Raw genomic sequence first — 8,920 nt, forward strand, 5'->3', positions numbered from 1 at the left:
TATGTAATAAATGGAAAAATTAATAATTCTTAACCAAAATATTGCTTCTTTAATGTGATATTCAGCTGGGCCCCACTAGATGGCACTATATATTACCTTAAAGAAGGCTGCCTATTCACATGAAGACCGAGCTATTGGTACTGCTCTCACCAAACTCCCAATGCAATAAAGATGTCAGAAATAATACAATATTTATACATATATTGAATCATTTTTTAGTCTCCACCAGAGGAAAGGAAAATCGACCTAAACTGTGTTCTGTCACAAACAAAGAGCAACTACTACAAGATGAATCTATGGCCTTTGGAAAAAGTGCTGTGTTTTCCTTCGAGTGAAACTTGACCAGAATCTTACTTTCCTCCACATTTGAGTGGGTGTAAAACTCCCCGAAGTCTGATAAGTGCCTGCCTAGTGTGACAGCTATCACACATATCTGCATGCAGACACCACGCTCGTGATAAAACATATCTGCACAAGATTGGCATATTTTACGTTGGATGACTGACAATTTTACCACAAGAGAAACTTTATTTTTCTGTAAAACGTCATTTCGTCTGATTAGTACTTCCTGACAGACAGTTCCTCTGACAGCATCATATAAACCAGCTGAGTTTTCTCATGACTGTCCCCGGGAGGCAGACATTGCTTCACCACATCCTTCTCCTAATATAGCCTATTTTTCTAGTTCTAATCTAATTTTCAACCAATCATAATGACATGTATTTGTTAATAATTTGCTTTGGATGCCATAGTACCTTATTACGTTACTAACCATCAACCAAACAGCAGTTAACAAGTTTTTGATAAAACAGAATGAGCCTGACAACATAAATTGGAGTTCGAATAGAACAGTGTGTCCTCGCTCTCATGTTAGTGCCATCTGACATAAAGAGAGATAATAACAGTCATTGGCCAAAAACCACCAAAGCTCAGCAAAGTGTATGGTTTTTAAGGTCCAGGGTGAAAATAAAAAGTCTTCTCCTCATCAGGGCCTTTCAATAGTACAGCGTAATTATTTTTATTTCAATCATAAGAGAGCCTTTATTGGAGTAAGAGCCAGGGAAATAAAGGGATGAGAGCTGAATAATCATTTAATTAGTGCGACTGTGTAACCACATTTCTGGGCTGGCTCAACCTTGCTTCTGAAAAAAAGAAAAAAAATTCTGGATTCATTTTTGCTCTGTTAAAGGTGCACTATGTAAGTTTTTGGTTGGGGGTCTGTCGACGAACATGGGTATTTTTACCAACAAAGACATTTCCCTTTGTTTATAGCCATCTTTTACATGCAAGCAGTTTCGCGTTTGCGTGTAAAGTGAGATAAACAGACTTTTAAGCTTTTGCTATGATGATGATCATGGAAGCATTCAGAATATCAGTCTCATTTCTTCTGGTGCAAGCACTTTTCACATGTTTGCATTTGCATACACAGCTGATGAATCATATCAATGACCAGAGACGAATGAGGGCTCGGAGGTCAGCAATTTTGCCACATCTTTAGCATATCTGTAGAGAGGCAACCCCCCCCCCCCCCCCACTGTAATGCATGTTTTTCAATGATGGCGCTCGATGGCCTATTTATGTGAGTTGATGTAAACTAAAACTTTTTTGAAAAATGTGCATGATGCTATTTTGGAAAATGGAGGGAGGTAAATATTAATTTCTCAACATATCCCGGTGTGTGTAAACATAGCCTTTTATGGATATGTGATTGCTCTGCCTGAAATGTTCCACAGTATGACATTAAACTGCTCTATTTTACATTTATCCAATTACAGGTGGTTTTATATCTTAAAAATAAAAATAAAAACTGTGAGCGGGGTTGCCTCTCCACATATCTGACCTGTAACATGGTCTGGTTTGGTTTTCATGGAAATAGAAAGGTTTAATCCCATACTGTGAAACATTCCAGGCAAAGCAATAACATCTCCATTGAGAAAAGCATTTGATGGACCTTCCACCATGCTTAATAATAATAAGTGTGGATTATTCAGCTTTGGTTGATAAATTTGAATGAGAATGGCTTTTAAAAAGCTGAAATTATCCAAATGATTCCAGTGGTGGTGTATGCAGTTTTGAAACATTGTGAAGCACTTCTTGTTTTCCCACATGATCACAAGGTACAAAGTGTTTTTGGTGAGAGAAGAACTCAGCCTAAATATGCAGGGTTTCTGCGTTGAACATGTGTGAAACAAAACGCAATTCCAGGCATGTTTGTGATGAGGAAACAACAATATAACATAGATCAGAAGACAGGGTAATATGGGCCCTTTAAACCAAGAGGCAATGAGAGTTTGCAGACATTGACGGCTGCAAAAACAAGCTAGTGACAGGTGGTATAGGACTAAGGTTTTAAATAGTAGTGGTTGCATTCAAGGGAGTACTTCAGAGTGATCACAGACAAAATGCAGGTAACAGGTTTAAAAATAGAACAGACCGCCTCATGAATAACTCATTTTATTGTCACATCTAATCTGTGACCTTTTCAATATGTGACTTAATAGAAGTGGCACTTGAGATGAGACCTTTCTCCCTCATTTATCACTTGGTCGTCCATTCCTCAATTTTTAACCTGATAATAATTCACAGCCTTGACAGACACACAGTGTGAGGGACAGAGGAAGCCAGTCTTACCAGAAGGTGTTGGAAAAGAAATTTGTGCATAGGAGGTATAGTTTGTGCAGTAATAATTAAAGGTCCTATATTGTGCAAAATTTACTTTTGTGAGCTTTTAGACAGATTATAATGTTACAGCATGTTACAGCATCAAAAACATGCCCGGAGTTGGGTTTTTGTTCACACATGTTTGAGAAATCCTACATTATTAGTCTGTCTACATCTCCAAAGCTCAAAATGCTCAGTTCCACCTTGTGATGTAGTGGTACTTTTCAAGTTAACAGCTACCTTTTAATTATTGTTCCGTGAGTCAAAACTGGCAATTCCAGGGGTGAAATCATCCATCTTCACTAATGAATCATCTTCAGCAATGAAGGCGTACGGTCTTATGACTCACCTTATGACAACACAAGGTGGAACAGACTGCTTTCTGTTTTGAGAGGAGAACACAATTATGCAGGATTTTTTATTTAAACGTGTGTGTGAATGAAACAAAACACAACTCCAGGTATGTTTTTGATAAGGAACTATTATGACAAATCAGAAAACAGCGTAATATAGCCCTTTAAAGCTTCGCACATGAGGAAAAGGAGTCAAAAGGATATTTTGATCATGAGGTTGCATTTTGCTTGTCTAATTTAAAGGTGCACTGTGTAACTTTCTGTCAGAGGATCCATCAGTTGCTTGTCTTTATGGAAATGTTATTGCTTTGTCTAGAATGTCCCAGAGTATGGCTTTAAACTCATCTTTACCCGTGGCGACAAGCCCATCATTCCTCCAGGCCAAATTACAAGCCTATGGGACAGTTTTTGAGCAGTAAAACACCAATAATTGAATAATTGCAACAATGATGTGTTTAATGCCACACTGTGAAAGCACATTTTTGGCAGCTCCCCAATCAGAAAAGTTACACAGTGCACCTTTAATCTTTACAACTGGTTTCACAGGCTGGACTGGACAATATAAATGTTGTTGAAGTTTAGATTAGAAAAACAAGAGCCATATTCTCTGGAGCTTCTCTCAAAGTTGAATGGAGTAATATAGAAAAGGTGGATGGGGTTATTTGACAGCCCTGGGGCACCTCTGATATGTTACCCGTTTCCTATGGGAGCTGCACTACTTCTCTATGAACTTTATTGTATGCAGTCAGCAATAAGCCAAGCCAACCAAAGCTTAAACCTGCAGGGCCCCAGTCTCACACTGCTTAAAAACAGACTGCGCACAAAATTGGAAAGATTAAAATATAAGTGATGAGTAGTTGTATTTTGCATATAGTTATCAGTTACAATGGTAGATGTTATCCTATTGATACTTTGCAATGACATCATGCCAGGGGTGTTCGATATGTATGTTTATGGTGGAATGTTCAGCAGTTATGAGGACACAATGCAGACAATAGCAAACACAGGCTGTTTTTTAGGTCGTATGAAATCTCAAGAAGAAATACAAGACAAATTTCCTGGAGCCTGTGAGTAATACAAGTATTCATGGTCCTGATAAATGTTTGATTTTCTACAAAAAGTGAGAGACAAATTGCAAAACTGTTGGCTAATGCTACTAGAGAGGGTTTGTTTAACAGTAAAATCAGCTTTTTCCAGCCTTGTTCCAGTTAAGTCAGTTCTTTATGGTCAGATTATGTTAAAACAAAGCTCAGATATAAGTCTAACTTGAGTAACAGAGCTTCAGACAGAACAGTGCCTTAAGTTAGCGCACCCCATGGGAACGCTGTTGAAGCAAAGTATCAATAAGCAGCACTGTTAAAGGGACAGTGCAGAATTTTGGACATAGGACCTCATTTCCTAGTGAGTCAGAGCGTTGGAGACATCTGGAGACACTTTTTAAAATATCCCATCAAGTCCTTGTATTTGCAGAGGTCGCTGGTGTTAGGCTAGTGCATGTCAATGGCCATAGTTATCCTGTCTGTCTTACCCACTCCACAATTGTCGATGTGAATGTCTGTGTTGATAGAATAATTTTAGAAGTAAAACCAACCTTGTATTTGAAGGATTTATGTCTGAGCAGTCGCAGCGAGTTGTACTTCCTGATAGAAAGCTTGGCACCGGCGGACTGATATATGAGAAAATAGTCCCTCATCATGCGACGATTCATGTGATGCAAGATAGTTTTATTTGAAACATTATTCTATCAAGACAGACATTTACATCAATAGTCTGGTGTAATAATAGATTTGTTTCGGGTGTTTTGTGGAGTGGGTAAGACTGTTTTCAGTGGCAGGATAACTATGGCCATTGACATGTACTAGCCTAGCACCATCGACCTTTGCAAATACAAGGACTGGATATAATATTTTTTTAAAGTGGCTCCACACGTCTTCAACACTCTGGCTCACTAGGAAATGAGGTCCTATGTCCAAAATTCCCGACTGTCCCTTTAAGATTTGCCTCTCTAATCTAGTGAAAAGTAGTAGCGGAATGAATAATTTAGGTAATTATTTAACTAACTAATGTATCCAGGTTTACTGACCGAAAAACAAGTTTGTGGCTAGATGGATGTTAAAGCAATTATTTCTTTTCAATTTCTTTCAGATTTTTTCTTTTTTTGTTAATTAATGATGTGTAAATATGTTTTTAAACGCCTTAAAAGTTTTGCTGCAGTTAACTGATGAATGAGTACAAAGTGCCATTGCGGTACCATTTAATTTCACAAGTTAGCTCAGAGTCGCCAATAGTGATGCCAGGCTGTGATCAGTGTACATTGTAGCCTCCAATATGTCAAGCCATGATAACGCGCTCCCAGCATGCTCCTGTTATCTGAATCACCGACGATCGAACCCTGAAAAAAAGAAAACACAGAGAAAGACAATCAATTTGGTCCAATAACAGATAAGAGAAAGATCTGTGGGCTGATGCATCCAAGGGCCTTTCACACATTCAGTACAGTATGTGTTTAACATGAACTAAACATGTATTGTTTTAGTGATGGTTATTAGAAGTGAGGGTCAAGAAAGTTATGGTGTAACCTTCAACGCAACTTAGCAATAAAAACAATGTAGTTATTTGTGTAATATATATGTCACGTGGAAACAGAGGGAGGACCCAAAACGCAGGACTGCTTCAAAATATTTAATGACAAATCAAAAAAATCCAAAACGCAAGACTAAATTGCCATGACAAGAGACACGGAGAAACTCGGACAGAGACAATGAACCAACAAAGGGCAGACGAGAACACAGGGTATAAATGCACACACATGAATGAGACACAGGTGAGACACATTAGGGCGGGGCAAACAATCAACAACAACAAACAATCAGGAAGTAAAACTCAGAACTACAAGCAGACAAAACAAATGTCAAAATAAAACACAAACTACAACCACTACAAAACATGAACCATGACAATATAACCCCAAACACACAACAGGGAAAATACGTAATAAAAGTGTATGTACTCTAGGGGTGTGCAAAAATATTGAAATATCAATATATCATATTGTTTAATTTGATGATGCAGTATTGATATCGTGGGCTGCTGTATCAATATATCACCAAAAGTATTTTTAGGTATATTTTACAAAATTGTTTTGTGTAAGATGTGCAGTTGTGTTGACATTTTCACTGCTTTGAGTAAAAGTTTTTTTGTTTTGTTTTGTTTTTATATCGTTATGCAAACTTAGTGGACTTTTAGTATCACAGCCATAATTTAGCCTTTGGTTTTCACTGAACCGTATTGAACTGATTTTAAATATAATATACTGAATCATACTGAAGTGAAAGTGCACTGATACGAAAAACGTATCATACCATGGCCTATGTATCGAGGTGTGTATCGTATCAGCAACTCCTTAATGATACCCAGCCCTAATGTACTCATTGCTGTTTTAAGTGCATAGTGCTACTTCTGTTGTTTATTTATACCATGGTCAGTAGATGTATGTAACAATAACCAAAATATCGTGATATTGTATTGTCAAAGTTCTCACAATAATATTGTGGACCATCACAACATATAGAATTACAAGTCTCTTAGTTTAAATTAAGAGTTATGGTGCAACAATAGCTGAAAAAAGACAGAAGGAACTACATAGACCATGATCCTTAGCTCCATTTCAGTGTAGACTACAAGAAGAAATAACAGTTCTAAGCAAGTCTTGTCCAGGCATTTTAAGAGGAAAAAGTAGGATATTAACAATTTTGTTAGTCTCCACAAAATATTGCAAAAAATATCGTACCGTGAGATGTATATTGTGAAAATATTGCCTAAATGTCATACTGAGAGATTTGGATATTGTTACATTGCTAATCGTGAGCCTCCCCACCATATCATGATCTTTCTCATGATCACAATAAATATCATACCGTGAGGTTCATACTGTGATGATATCGTATCGTGAGACTTGGATATTGTTACACCTCTAATGGTCAGTGATAATTCTAATACTAATTACCGTGCATTATTGTTGTATAACCGCGCAACAGTTGGTAAATGGTAAATGGGGACATTTTTATATAGCTCTTTACCACCTTCAAGGCACGAGGGACGAGGTGGGTTAAGTGTCTTACCCAAGGACACAACAACAGAACTCATCTGTGGGTTAATCCCCATAGCAATACAATGAACTACTTTTAGGAGGGTCTATCTTCAACTAAAGCAGAAATAATTAATGCTTTGAACATCCTTGGACAATCAAAAGGTTGTCAGAATTAAAAATGAATTATTTTCATTTGATGGGACCATGTTATAAGCAGATTAATCTTTACAAGTGTATGTACAATGAGGTTAAAATAGGGTAAAAACTAACACTAATGGTATTATGACAACTTAATATTTTATGTTTTGTAGATAAGAAGCCGGTATTAAAGGTTAAGATAGACTGTGTAACCTTAGTGTGTGCTGGTCTGAACTGAGATGTTATTGTTCAGCCTGGAATGTTACTACATTCTCTATTCTCTTCTATTGGCTGCATTTATTCAATTACAGGTGTACATTTTTCATTCTTAGAAATACTTTGACGTTTAATACCATGCTGTGGAACTTTTTAGGTAAGTAATAATATGGCAGACCCTCCTCAAGAAATAAAATAGTGCATTTTTTAGCACAAGATGACAGACTGTTGTGACTATTAGATAAAAAGGATGTTTATCTTACTCTTTATTTCCATGATTACAGTTGCACTCAATTTAGCTTAAGCGGCTTAATTCTTCTACTAAAAGGGAATCGATGCCTGCCCTCTGACCTCTGGTGTCACTTACAGATAAACGCTCATTGACCGTGTTTTAATCCCAATAGAGAATTTCACTAGAACAAGAATAACTCAGTTATATTCGGATTTTTAAAAGTTCCCCTAACAAAAATATGTTTATGACTTCTGTGTGGTAAAGCAGAGCAAATCTTCAGAAATACTGTTATTAAGATTGCTCATCTACATTAATTACTAGCTCCATTGGCAGTCAAGACAAGTTTGAGACACCATTTTCCAAAATTTCAGTGAGCGTTTCTTAATTAAATAGCTCAAATCAAATATTAATTTTCTCTCTTACGTCTTGGAAGGCTGTGAATAAAGTAATTAGCTGAAAATGAAAAAATAAAAACAGTATGGCGTGCTGATGTGAGTGCCAATGCTTCAGTTTGCTTGTACAATGCTTTGTTATATTACACTGATGTGAACTTAAAAACACACACATATCAGTATTACACGCTAAGAAGATGACATCTGTTTATCAAATCAGTGAAGACAACCACAGTGTCTTAATATAAAAGAATTACTAGTCTCCACAGCGCTCCATGTACTGTAGTGGCTTGCAAAATTTTTCTCTTAAAGGCTGAAACTTGGAGATGGATGGCTTAGAAAATAAAATTAAAGCATCATACGCCTCCATGGCTGACAACACGGTGATTCATCTGTTTGCAGAGTCTGTCCTCGCTCTTAGCACAAAACTGGTGCATGTATGATGATTAATAAATTCTGCTGGTATTACTTCAGACTACAACTCGGAAAAGCCTATACTTTTTCTACCTCTTCACCTCTCCATCACGCTCGACACTGTTATGAATGTTATTGAGGTAAGACTTTATGCACCATGATTCACATATCCACCCTATTGCTGCTGTTGGACTTGTTCCAATAGACCCCAAAACTTATGTACCAGTGACAGTGACGGAGATTTTCACACCACTGGGTAATACTGCACAGTGAGTCAAGAGAGCTGCTCATTCACATAAAACCTAATTTTCTCTCCAAGTTTTGCTACTTTCAGATGACGATTTCTACTTAAGAGAAAAAATGGACTAAGATTGTTGGAAGTTGGAAATAGATAAAGCTGTATCTATGCAGCCTTTGTAAAAAA

This window comes from Boleophthalmus pectinirostris, unplaced genomic scaffold, assembly GCF_026225935.1.
Source record: "Boleophthalmus pectinirostris isolate CB_2022bp ecotype Guang Dong unplaced genomic scaffold, ASM2622593v1 HiC_scaffold_2, whole genome shotgun sequence".
In the NCBI taxonomy this organism is placed as follows: Eukaryota; Metazoa; Chordata; class Actinopteri; order Gobiiformes; family Gobiidae; genus Boleophthalmus; species Boleophthalmus pectinirostris.